This window comes from Nanorana parkeri, unplaced genomic scaffold (genome assembly GCF_000935625.1).
Source record: "Nanorana parkeri isolate BGI_ZX_2015 unplaced genomic scaffold, ASM93562v1 scaffold259, whole genome shotgun sequence".
NCBI classification, from domain to species: domain Eukaryota; kingdom Metazoa; phylum Chordata; class Amphibia; order Anura; family Dicroglossidae; genus Nanorana; species Nanorana parkeri.
In genome coordinates, this window is record NW_017306527.1 from 1,422,518 (window position 1) to 1,436,980 (window position 14,463).

Consider the following 14,463-nt stretch of genomic DNA (forward strand, 5'->3'; position numbering starts at 1 on the left):
GGTGCGGTTTGGGGAGGGGCCCCATACAAAATTTTGTTATGTGGCCCTGTGATTTTTGGGGACGCCCCTGCTGACACTGTCCTTTCATTTGGAGGGTGGCCACTTTCGTTCCCTATGGTCAATGTATGTGTTGTAAAGTAGTAACCGCTCCAAGTTCACTGCTGTGAGAGACTACAATCTCAAGGTTAGTTTGCCAATTTCTATTGAGATTGTAGTCCATCTTGGGAGTGAGCTTGGAGTGTTGGCTACTTTACAACACACACAGGGACCATAAGGAACCATGGGGGAGGGAGGGCAGCCTTATTTTCTTTTTTCCGACTTGCTGTAAATGCTGTGACTTTCCGGACAGCTAAAGGGGAGTATTCCAGCTTATACTTTGTGATCACTAAACATTACAACAAAAGTTCATTTGTAATAGATGTTGCTAATATGTTTTTTTTGTTTAGAAAAACTGTCTGAGGGAAGTGTCAGCTCACAGCAGCTAATCAGATTTAAACCTTCACTGGAAAAAAACCATGGTAGAATGGAAGTGTGACTCATTGGTTGCCATGAGTTGTAGTAGCTTTCCCCTTAAAGAGTTGTTTGATTAAAATATACCTGTCACATATATGACCTACTGAACCTATGTTTATTGTCTGAAATCAGAGGAGGTCATGTGCTATACCTCTGTCATCTTGAACCACCACTGCATTGCATGCCAAAAATCCCACAATCTTAATCTCCAACTTGCTTTGCTGATTGCTTCATAAGTAGCTGCATAGTAATATAGGATGCTGAAATGTGTTCCTAAACAGTTTTTGAAAAGTTGAGGTTTTCATGAGGGTGTAAGAGGCTGCAATAGCAATCCTAATATGGAGGCATGGTGCCAGATTTTAAACGCTCCATTTGCTTGCACATGATTGGATGATGAAAGTCATCAGAGTTTCACCTTGCAAACTAAACTTCCCATGCCAAGTGCAAATTCCCTTGCAAATTGAACTACCTATTTGCCTTTAGTAAATTAACCACTGAATGTTCTTTCTGGGTTTGTATACATAGGTATCTGGCCAACCTGTATTTGAATTGTTTTCGAGTGGCTTCTATGTTGCGTCAAGTTGCTTTCGCATTAACAAAAATGTGTATAGGAGAAGAAAAATAAAAACAAAAAAATGTCTCTGCACACAGTTAGTAGTCTACTAGTTGCTACATACATATGCATCATTGATAACTTATGATAAAAACATCCAATGATATGTCACTGAATACCAACATCTTGGTAATAATGCAAACATTTGAAATTCAAAACCTTAAGCTTTTTTCAAAACATTTTTACACGTTGTAAATAGGATACAGCTTTCAAACAAAGCACATGTAGGGACCAAATGGTTAAAGCCAATCTAAAGCAGGCTGCATTATTACTTTCTTTTCATGTGCTTATTTTTCCTCACTAGTGACTCAGCAACTATGTAAGCTGTGCACGAGGTTACTCTGTAACCATGACTCAGCACACTGCACCTGAATTTTTAGTTTAGAGTTCCTGGTTTCTGTCTACCTAGAGTCCACAGTCAATACCAAGCAAGAGAAAGCAACACAGCAGCAGCAAGTCACTTGGCTTATAATTAAATTATAGCCAAGACTTGGATTCCCTGCCTTGCGGCTTTGCCAAGATAAATCAAAACATGACTCTAAGGCACCATTCACACACAAATCGGCCTGCACGTACAGCTCCGTGCGGGGCCGTACCAAGTAGCTGCCGGGAAGGACAGGGGCTGCGTGTGATTAGTACGCAGCCCCCGTCCTTCTCTATGGGGCTACGCGGCCGTACGCCCCCCCTACCTTCACCTTAATTGCAGGTCCGTAGGGGTGCGGGTTTTCTGGCCGGGACGCATACAGGATCCATTCCGGCGGCGTATGAATACGATCACCCGCACCCCTACGGACCTGCAATTAAGGTGAAGGTAGGGGGGGCGTACGGCCGCGTAGCCCCATAGAGAAGGACGGGGGCTGCGTACTAATCACACGCAGCCCCTGTCCTTCCCGGCAGCTACTTGGTACGGCCCTGCACGGAGCTGTACGTGCAGGCCGATTTGTGTGTGAATGGGGCCTAATAGTTACATAAATGAAATTTACTTTGTTTGCATAAGGCAAAGTATATTTCACATCCAAATGAGTAGATTACACTTGCATAATTAAGAATTATATAGTTCTGCCGCTAGCTGAAATGCAAACCTACTGCATGTATTTGCTCATCCGGTTTTATGTAGTTCTAAATGACTCAATTACTTGTGTATTTGACAACACGCACATTGCAACACTGTTTCAAATAAATCTAAAGAGGAGCACCTTTTGTAGAACATGGTTTCTCAACCAATGGTACATAAAGCTCTAATACTATTTCTTACAGATGCAAGAGACTTAAGACTAAAATAGCCCACAGGCTTGAACGGGCAGTAGCTTGTTTAGGTATGACCGGAGCTGACTTTGGGAATAGAAAATAGAGGTCTACGGAGCAAAGAAAAGGACATAAATAGAAGTCTATTTTGCGAACATTTGTCCAAACAACTGGTGCATCTAACAGCAGCTGACTGGCCCACCTAAAATGCATGCGACATAAGACCAGCACACCGTTTGGCTGCTATTAGTAAGATAAGGCAACTGTTGTCTGGTGTATGGGTACCTATGTATATGGGCATAGTTTCTCCATGTCCTAAACCTCTCACCAAGGCAAAGAGCAGGCAACTCAAGATATCTTCATTGCACACCCCAATCCTAGGAATGAGATAAATTACTAGTTACTTGGTTATGCAATGACCTGCCTTTCACATCCTACTGTCCAAAAAATGCTACTGGCCACCTCACTGGCCAAGAGCAATATGTGGAGGGCAGGAAGAGGCAGTCCAGAATGTAATCATCAAGGCTTTAGACAGTGTGAATCCTTGAGTGTGGCAAAGATGCTCTAAGGATAAGAGCAGATACCAACAGGTACATGATCAAAGACATTGTAATCTTAATAGAGACCCCCCCCTTTACACTTTCTGTAAACAGATTTACTTAAAAACACATCAGTTATGAGTCCGTATTCATATACAACTCCCAATTCCCCAAAAGTCGGGATGCTGTGTAAAATCTACATAAAAAACAGAATGCAATGATTCGCAAATCTCATTTCACAAGGGAAAAAAGAAAACATATAAAATGTTTAAACTGAGAAAATGTACCGTTTTTAGAAATAAATAAGGTCATTTTGAAATTAATAGCAGCAACACGTCTCAAAAAAGTTGGGACAGGGCCAGGTTTAAAAACGGTGTAGCATCCCCTCTTCTTTTAAGAATACTCTGTAAATGTCTGGGAACTGAGACCAGTTGCTGGAGTTTTGGAAGAAAAATATTGTCCCATTCTTGCCTGATATAGGATTCTAACTGCTCAACAGTCCTGGGACGTCTTCTTCCTTGTCATATTTTTCCTTTCAAGATGTGCCAAATATGTTTTAGTTTGGGAAAGGACTGCAGACATGCCAGTTAGGCGCCCGGACTCTTCTACTATGAAGTCATGCTGTTGTCATAGATGCAGTATGCGGTTTTGCATTGTCCTCCTGCAATATGAAAGGCCTTCCCTGAAAAAAGACGTCTGGATAGGAGCATATGGTGCTCTAAAACCTGGATATATCTTTCAGCATTGATGGTGCTTTTCCAGATGTTCAAGCTGCCCATTTCATACGCACAAATGCACCTCCCTACCATCAGAAACGCCATCAGAGCGCTGACAACAAGCTGAAAGGTTCCCTCCTGTTTCGTCCGGAGGACATGGCACCCATGGTTGCTAAAAAGAATGTCATATTTAAATTCCTTTGGACACAGAACAGTTTTACACTTCTGCAACAGACCATTTTAAATGTACTTTGGCCCAGTGGTGGCATTTCTGGATCATGATCAGATATGGCTTCTTCTTTGCATGATAGAGCTTTAACTTGCATTTTTGGATAGCACGGCGAACTGTGCTCACAGACAGTGATTTTTGGGAGTATTCCTGAGCTCATGCAGTGATGTCCATCATCCCTGTTTTTAATGCAATGCCGTCTAAGGACCCGAAGATCACGTGCATCCAATATTGCGTTTCGGCCTTGTCCCTTGTGCACAGAGATTACTACATATTCTCAGAATCTTTTGATGATATTGGGGTCAATTCACAAACCTCAGCGCTATGAGAGTAGAAGTTAATTTATCTATCCTTATTTTACCACTCTTAATTTTACTGGCTGAAACATGCAATTCACAAAAGCCAGAATCGTGAATGCACACGCAGTTTAACGTTCCTTCAGCAAGTGTTATTTTAACATCATAGACTTTATTTTATCTATTACTGTGTTAAAATAAAGTTTTGGGTGTTATTGTAACACCTTTGCAGTGCATTTTGGGAAAGAAGGGGTGGAGCAGATGCCTAAATTACTGTTACTTTCACTTTCACCACACAAAAGGATTCCACATATAAGGAAGGAATATATTCCATATTCGCCACATGCATACTAATTTTAAATTTGGTAGAGAAGAAATCATATAGAAATAACAATAACATTTTTTCTGAACGGAATGAATATTTGAAACATTACATTTATTTAGATCTACATCTGTTGACAATCAGACAGTGTAGGGAGGGCAAGCAATTCCTTACCAGCTATAAAGCCTGTCTTGATATTAAATATGTTGCATGGAACAATCCACTTGCTCTACAACCCCACTGAAGGGTGTCCAGGGAAATTTGATTTTTCGTGTCATGTGAGATTTGCCACTAACCTCTAACTGTAAAAAATCATCTACATTTGTAGAAGGATAAAAACTGTAGAAATGGCAACTACATGCCGCCTTCTTCTTCTGTACGCAAAAGCATTAAGCCATGTGAAAATGAAGAAAAAAGGTTCAATTTCTATCTACCTCATGTCATCTCAGTGCAGCAAGAATCAGATAATGCCTGAAAGCTGTCATAACGCAACCCTGAAGGAGGCGATAAATCTACGTCTCAATAACGAGTGATAAAAGGACCTTTTCCTTTTGTGAATTGCATTTCAAGCATATTTTATCACTCCAGTTGTTAAAATAACATCCGAATAGTTAAAATAACTTCTGAATAGTTAATTTACCACTTCTTAAAAATAAGAAGCGTTATTGAGTTATGTGAATTGACTACCTTTACACAGCAACTATATAACAAGCGATATCAATGAAATAACGGCCGAAATTAAGAAAATAAGCTTTGTGAATTGACCCCATTATGTACTGTAGATGATGATATATTTAAAGTCTTTGCAATTTTATTTTGGAGGAACATTATTCTGAAATTGTTTGACAATTTTTAGATGCAGCTTTGGATTGGTGCAGACAAATTTAGATACAGATTTAGATGCAGACATATTGGTGAACATTGACTCTCTAAAAAGGTGCCCACACACCTTGCGATAATCGTACAATAATCGTGGGAAATCCCGCGATCGTACGATTATCGTAAGGTGTGTGGAAGCCGTGCGACCTCTACTACTGTAAGGTCGCACGACTTTTATCTTACGAACATGTTAGAAAACCTGCCGAGAATCGCACGATTTTCGTCAGGTGTGTAGCATGTTTGTAAGATAAAAGCCGGGCGGGCCGGTGTGCGCAAGCGCACACTGCCCGTTCGGCAATGCGGGAATCGGAAGGGGCGGGCTTGCGATCATCGCAAGTACGATCTGCCTGTCCAAGATAGGCAGATCTTAAGTTTTTTTAAATTACCTTACAACCATCGCAAGACAAAAGTCTTGCGATGGTTGTAAGGTGTGTGCCCAGCTTTAGATGCTCCTTTTATTCCCAATCATGCTACTGATATGTTGCCAATTAACCTTATTAGTTGCAAAATGTTCTTCAAGCTCTTCCTTGTTAGTACCACTTACTTTGCCAGGTTTTTGTTGCCCTGTCTCAACTTTTTTTTAGGCGTGTTGCTGCCATTAGTTTCAAAATTACCCTATTTTTTTCTTAGAATGGTATATTTTCTCAGTTTAAACATTTGATATGTTTTCTATGTTCCATTGTGAATAAAATATGGGTTTATGAGATTTGCAAAGCATTGCATTTTTTTAATGCAGATTTTATACATCATCCCAACTTTTTTGGAACTGAGGTTGTACATCAGGACTTCAGGGATGAGTCCTCAATGGGAAGTATTTCTTCCCCTTATTTGGATTATGGTCTCTTTAGCTGCAAAAATAAACATCTTCTGCTCCTGGACAGCAGGCATACACCTCAAAGCTCTTAGCAGGAAGAAAGCATACTGGTCATACAGGAAGTGAAATCCAGGGAGTAAGTGCCAGAGTGCCATCATTGTGGTGCATTCCAGCTCGACCACATATCCTGTATGAAACTTTGGCTCCCTGCTCTGAGCACTTCAGCACCCCAGTGCCTGGGGAAGTGCTTCCTACCCATGGGCTCAGGACATTTGCCAGGGGACTCTCTCCTGTTGCCCTTGCCCTTATGGGCCCCAGAGCCAGAAGTAAAAGGTTTTTCTTGAGGAACCTTCTGCGCATATCCTGTGTGTTAGTTCTCCTTGTTTAGAGAGAATACAGAATAACTTGCATATGCAAACACACGTGTTTGCGTTCAGAAGCATGTGCAAACAAGATCTGCAGAACATGACATTCTATTCATTAGCATAAGCTCACCAGCAAATCAGGCCCTTTCTGGATACACCCCAATAATACAAAAAGAATATTTAGCCATGCTAGAAGGATGCATTCTTTAAAAAATGCCCTGTAAAATGTCAAATCTGGACCACGGAGATTTATATTCCTTCCTCCTTTACAGACTTACCATAAATAAGAAACACAGCTGTCCTCTCTTCAGCTAATACATGCATAATAGATTAAATAGACTGAATTCATAAATGCATTTTCTTAATTCTTTGGTCTAGTTTCAACATTGTGTACAAAGTCTCATTTGTGGAGCTTTTCATTATCCCCAGGAAAGATCATGACTAATAACAGCCAGGAAAGATAATGATCTAAAAAGAACCTTAATTAGACAAGTATTATGAAATACCATGCCCCGCAGACTGAAAACACGCTCGATTCCCCCAACCACACTAAAATAGCATGAATGGGGGAATCTCCCCTGCTGGTCTCTACTGCATTCTGACAGTGGCAGGTGTGTAAGAAAATGTTTCACACTGCAAGGGTTAAGTGTTTGTTTTGGTCTAGTTGCAAAAATAACAAAGTTAAACTCACCCAATCCTTTGGGACAGCTGGATGTTAGAACGGTCCTTCCAGCCTCTCTCCCTTCCCCCCGACGGTCTAAGGTACCGCAAGTCATCATGTCCAATATATGTATAGGGCCTGAGGATGCCGAGGGACAAACCATAGTTGCAGCGGAGGAGAAGAGAGGCTGAAGGGACCCGTATAAGAGCCAGCTGTCTGACGGTCGGATGAATATAACTTTGCTATTTTTGTATCTATTCCAAAACGACCACTTAAACCTTGCAGCATGGGGGCAGTCCCACTGCAAGGATTAAGAAACATTTTCCCAAGAGTTTTTCTTTAATGGAGAAGCCCATGTGCATGAGCTTTAATCATCATAGAATACTCTGTTATACCTATAACAAATCGCTATATCACACCATGCATTCAAACAAAACAGATATTATGGAGTTATTTATTCACTATATGCCAGATTCTTCAAAACATAAAAACATCATTACACTTAATAAAACTAAAAACATACCCACATTTTCTGAAAGCCAAACAGACCCCTTTCCTTCATAGTTTGCACATAAATGCACTATTCAATTATATTGGACCCTTACTATAGTATAAACAGGTAGCTACTTTAGCAATATTGCTTATAAATCAAGGAATGTCAATTTACTCTAGCGTGAAGTTTATTTTATTTTTCGCATGTATCCTAAATCATCCAATGTGAGGCTGGAGTACTGACAAGACTTCACCACGATCGCTTATTGGGGAACCACATTAGCCAACAAGAATGCCACAAGGTCTAGTCGGCTCCACCGCGTGTCCTTCCTCTAAATCCCTGGTTCTCAACTGGTGGGTCCTGACCCAAAAGTGGGTCGGGATCCCGTGTTCAGTGGGTCGCGGCATATCTTTCACTTTTCTAGGTGACGGGCTCCTCAGCCTCCCCCTTGCGCAGCACCGTCAGTTCTCATGCCAAGCAGCCATTTAAAATTTGCATGCCTTTGAGAAATCCAGATATACCACATCTACCGGCTTACCTCCGTCCATAGCCTGTTTTTTTTTTATATTAAAAAGGAGAATTATGTGGCGAGGTGAAAAACATTCATCTACATAATTCAAGCTGACCTATGGTAAGAAGCTTTCACAGGTCTGTTCTATTGATTGAGAACTGAGCGAACACAAACCGCCGCTCGCCGATTTCCCGATCATCTCCCTGCAGAGTTTTGACTGTCAGTCACTGCTCCCTGCAGGGATTCCCCCCTCCCCGCTCCGTTTCTCCAGCGTCTTACACAGTTGGCACTGGAACAGATATCTGGAGACAATGTACACCAGAACCATTAGAATACCCCTGTGCAAATTTCTCCAGCGGTGACACAGACAACAGCAATAACAAAGTAGGGGTTTTAACACTTCTTTACTTGATCCAAAACTTAAAAAAAAATGGTTTGGCTTTACATACACTTCAAAGAATAACTGTGGGCAAAACGTTTATTAACCCTTGCAGTGGGGCTACCTTTACACTACAAGGGTTAACTGATGGTTTTCTATAATAAATGTTATAATCACCAGATCCTCTGAGCCGGCTTTCTCTTAGACCAGTCCTTCCAGCCTCGCTCCCCCTCTGCTCCAGCGGTCTAAAGCTCCTCGCGTCATCGTGTCCAATACATTGTGTATAAGGGGTGAGGACGCCGAAGGACATACCATCACTGGAGCATAGGAGAAGACAGGCTGAATGGAATGGTCTAAGTGCAAGCCGGCTCAGAGAATCGAGTGAGTATAACTGTTATTTTCCCTCCCTACACCAAAACGAGCAGTTAACCCTTGCATTGGGGCCACCCAACCCTAAATATGTTTTACCCGGAGGTCTTCTTTAAAGCAGACCTTGCACTAAAAATGCAAGGTCTGCTTAATATATCAGGGGCACTCACCCACCTCAATTAATAGTAGCTTTAAACTAAAAAAAAAAAAAAATCACTAAAATATACCTACCTTACACCCTGGGACATAGGTGACGCTGGCATCTCTATCCTTCCAGCCAGAACCTGGGGAGTTCAGAGTATCCCAAATTTCCTGGACTGTGCTGGAGCATCTTCTCCGGAGATTTGAGATACTCTGCATTCCCTGAGATCCTGCCAAAATTGTGACATTACCCCCACAGTGTACGGCAGCCAGGAGTAAGGCAAGTATATGTACTAACCTTTTTTTTCTATAAAAGGTTTCTTTGTAATTTAAAGCTGCTACTTATTTTGTTGGACAGGGCCTTAATGTACAGATTCTCCTCCGGTTGTGATACATCAACTTCTGATCTTTCGCATTTACGATGGAGTTTACTGTACAGCGAAGTAAACTCACAGTTTTTCAGCACCCATGGGGAGTAGTAGGTGCCGGATAACAGTAGTTTCTGGTTGCTTAGGAGTTAACAGTAACTCTTAAGCAACCAGTCTCAAGGCACTCAGCTTCCCCATTCACTTGCCGGCTAGCTTCTGCAGCCGGCAGGAGAATGTAAACAGCCGGGATCAATAGCAAGACTGCTATTGGCAATTTCAAATTGCTATAGCCAATAGCAGTCTTGCTATTGGACCCCATTGTGTACTGCCTGCTGCCAACCACAGCAGTACAGTACACAAAAGTACACTCGTCAGCTTGCAATACAATCGGGTTATGGTGGGTTTATCAGAACGTAACCCGATTGTAAACCGAGGAGTGCCTGTATTATAACTGGACTGTCTCCCTTACTTTTTAAAGCACTGCGTAAGCTGTTGGCGCTATATAAAATACTGTAGAATAGTATTGTGAGCAATTACATGAATATCAGTATCCTGTCCAATCTACACTTCGAAATATTAAAATACTTTTTCTTCATTTGACTGATTTGAATGTCTGTGGCCCGCTATTGTAATAGCAACAGAGGAAGGATTTTGAAACAACAGTATGTGTGTACAAGTTCTCACATGTTTTCCTGCTTTGTACACAGCAAAGTAATGTTTTCTAGATAGAATGGCTGTTTAGCAGGATTTAGAAAATCTTCAAAGTTAGCCGCATACAAACTTTGCAGTGTGTATACGCTAGCTACTACGAGTTGAAAAAAATATGACATTGTAAAAATATTAAGAAGTGCTCGAAGTAGGTTTTTAATGCTTTACACTATTGTTAAACAAAAAAAAGTCTAATGCAGCCTTTCTCATTCAGGGTGCCATGGCACTCTGGGGTGCCTTCTGGCTTCATCAGGGGTGCCTCAAATGTGATGTGAAGAGCAAACTGAAGACTCTGATGGGAATGGGGCTCCTGATGTGAAAAGGGAACTCTGTTCCAAAAGGAAGGGGGGCTCTGATGTAAAAGGGGGAGGACTTGGATCTAAGGGGGGCTCCTGATGTGAAGGGGGATTCTGATGTTAAGGCGGCTACTAATTCCAAAATCCTATGGTACCCCACTGTGTGTTTTTGCATGGGGTTCTCTATCAAAATCCATTACATTTAAGAAGGGTGCCTCAAGATTTTTACATACTTTTAAAGGTTGCCATGACTGAAAAAAAAAAAGGTTGAGAAACGCTGATCTAATGAACCATGATTGCGTATGTACTGTATGGTTTTAAAGAGCTGCAAACCCTGTTCTTCCCAAACATGCAGGGTAATGTGCTTGTTTATACTATTAGCACAGTATATATTAGGGGTAGCCAAATACCAGCCCTCCAGATGTGGTAAAACTACAAATCCCATCATGCATCTGCCTCTGGAAGTCATGCCTGTGGCTGTCAAAGCCTTGGTCTTATGGGACTTGTAGTTCCACAAACAACAAAAGGTCTAATGTTTGGCTACCCCGTTTATACAATGAAAAGAAAAAATCAGCTTTATTACCTTTAGTTTTTCTTTTTAGGGGTCACGTGACCACCATGCTGTTTATCTCACAGTGTCAGGGCAGTGTCAGGGCAGTGTCAGGGCAGTGTCAGGGCTGTGGTCCTGGGAAAGCTGCAGCACATTGTCACTTCCTATGATGTTGCCGCAGGCTCAGAAAGTCCTAGGTGCCGTTGCAAATCATGTTGAAGAATAGAGTGCTGACAGCCAGACTCGCTCCCAGTCAGTCCAACACTACTAAGCTGTGCATAGGACATGGACGGGGACTGTCAATGGGAAAACAAACAAATCGGGCATGCTGTGGTTGCCCAAGTCATGCCACTGCATTGCGTGGTGTGCGCTGAAAAATACTGCGTGTTATACTTTTGTTTCCAACGTAGTACAGTGTAACATGGTACAACTGCATTGCACTGCGCCGAAAAGGAATTAATGAAATATCACAAGTGAAAAAAAATAACTAAAAAAGTTAGCGTTACCCTGCATCATCAGCACTGTGTCGGGCAATGCACACCAGCAGCCGTGCATTGTAGCATGGGCCCTCATACATTTTTTTAACTGACGTTTTACATCTTATTTTTACTAATTCAATAAAAGCTCGTTTACAAATAAATACTTAATACATAGTACACCAATGACAAATATGTGATAAAGAGCCAAGACCTGCACCTTCTGGTCGAGTATACAAAATATTCATATTTTATGTTTAACATTTACCGAAGTGGAAAAAAAAATATTTTCTTTTAACCCCCTTCATGACTGACAGAGCAATAATTCTAGGGACAGTATTTTGGGGTATCTCTAAATTGATGACCTGTGGGGGCTTTTAAAGCGTCTGTGGACTTTTTGGGGTACTGCAGTTTTTCGCCGTTTCACGGACGCACGCAATTTGTAAACTGGGCATGTTGGGTATCGTTTTACTCGTTGTAACCTCATCTTTTATATTTAATTTAAAAAATTGGTATTTTGTTGTGTTTTGGGGCATTTAATTAGTCACTAAATGTTGGGGTTTAATAAGGAGTTGCGCTAATATTGTGCAACATAAACATTTGCAAATACCACCATTGTATAGGGTCCTGGCATTCAGAAAATATATAATGTTTGGGGGTTTTAAGTAATTTTCAGGCCTAAAATGTGGAATATAACATGGGTGCAAAAAATGAAAAAAGGCCTCAGTCATGAAGGGGTTAAAAAGTATTTTTTTTTTAAGCTTTAACCAAACAAAAAAATTGTATGCAAAACTACTATACATTCCCTTTCAATGCAAAAACAAAAAAACAAAATGTAAAATATTTATGTAAAAAAACTCTTCAAAATGAATAATTAAACGTTATAAAAAGCAATTTCTATGTATGTGCATAGTCCTAAGCCAGATATGCGTGTGTGCTTCATAAGCATAAAGGTGGGATCACACAGACGGTCTTTAATTGCCTGACTGCACTACTAGAAGCTCCATCGATTTCAAATCACTAGATATTTAGAACAAATGGTAGTACTCAAGTAGCATGTGGTAGCTTGTAGTTGCATACACAGTTGGAGCATTGAGCAATCATTAACCGGTTTACTACTACATGCAACTTGTGCCTCACTTAATAGGAAGCCATTTGTTTCAAATGTGTAGCCATCAGTTGCTGGCAGTTTTAGCAGTATGGACGTCTGCTCCGCGCCTAGATCTCCATTGGTTTTGCTTTTAGTAAATGATCAAGGTATAACACCCCTGCGCCATTCCTGGAAATCAGCCACAAAGTAAGCAAATCATGACTAAGACATGCCTCTGCATTTATTTGCTGTATAATCTGGGTTCCAAATGCCTTTTCTGAAAGCATTATGCTGAGTTACGCCTATTTATTTATTTGTCCTGATGCATAAAAAAACAAAATGCGTCAGTACGAAATTTGTTAAAGTAGTAGTTAGTCACAATTGTGCGTAATATTGTGCATAGTGCAGATTCTTCATGTATCAGTCATATTGTGACAATATACGTAAATCTATTCCTATACTGTATTTTGGGACTTGTCCTTATTAGTGACTTAAGATTACGCACAGTGCTCACACCCACCATGATGTTATTATGTAACTGAACTGATCAGTTTCAGTAAGTTAAAACCTGTCAGAAGAAACAAGATACAAAAGGCCTAGAAGACAAAGTAAGATGAAGTTAAATTTACAAAAGCAAAAAAACTTGCCCAACAGGTTTGTGAGCCAGTTATCACTCACGATTTTTCACACAACAATGCTAAAGAATATGTGAAGTGCGAAGGGCAATAACACTACACTAGAAAAATAACAGGTATATTGTAATATATAGAAAATAATTCTATGAACATTGCCTGGATACTTTTCAAACAGCAAAGAAGCTAAGAAAATCCAATATGTAAGTAAATAAGTAATTAGAGTACTACGGTACAAACCACATTTCCTCAGGCCCTTCTGTTTGCATTTTCTGCAGTGATATATACACACCTACAGTAGAGATTAAAGGGTTATTAAACCCTCAGGTTTTTTTTCATATATCTACTGCTAGCAAGCAGTAGATGTATGTAAAAAAAAAAAAGCGGTTTAACCTTACCGCTGTCTTTACCGCGCGCTTCTGTCCGAAAATCCGAAACTGCTTGGGCGGCCGCAAAGCATCTTGGGACAGGGGCATGCGCAGTTCGGATTTTCGGCCGAGAGACGGAAGGTAAGTCTATGGACACGTGCACCCGCATGCAGACACCGGGGGACAGGAAATGCCAGCAAGGACAGAGGAGTCAGCGCTGGATCGGAGACCCGCAGCAGCGCTGGACAGAAGGCTAAAGACTACATCCCATAAGGCAATCGAATATTCCCTGGATCAACAATTTCTGATGCTTAACATACCTATAAGAACTCAATATCCGGTAATATTCTGTGCATTTAGGAATACATCCAGATTTTTTAAAAATAATTAACTGAGATAGCTAGAACGAGCTCCTGGGGGAGTCTATTGCACATTTTCACAGCTCTTACTGCGAAGAATCCCTACCGTATGCAAAGGTTAAACCTCTTTTCCTCCAGACGCAAAGAGTTCCTCCTTGTCCTTTGCAGTGACCTTAAAGTGAATAATTTGGCACCAAGCTCTTTATATGGACATTTATGTATTTATACATGGTGATCATGTCTCCCCCTAATTGCCTCTTCTCCAGAGAGACCATATTCAGGTCAGATACCGTATATACTCGAGTATAAGCCGTCCCGAATATAAGCCGAGGTACCTAATTTTACCAAAAAAAACTGGGAAAAAGTATTGACCCGAATATAAGCCGAGGGTGGGAAATGAGGCAGCTAATGGTAGATAGATACCAATAAAATTACATTAATATTTATTTAAAAGAAAAATAACCTAGCTCTGTAAGTGGAAAAGGGGGTACAGGGCTACATATCATGTACTACGGATCATTTAACCCATTC

At 40.9% G+C, this 14,463-nt stretch overlaps 1 protein-coding gene across 1 annotated transcript in view; it reads right to left on the bottom strand.

Annotated features, from left to right (window-relative positions):
* The window catches only part of MAP3K5 (mitogen-activated protein kinase kinase kinase 5), a 146,410-nt gene that overhangs the window by 108,033 nt on the left and 23,914 nt on the right, over positions 1-14,463 (bottom strand). The gene's annotated exons all lie outside the window — the stretch shown is intronic.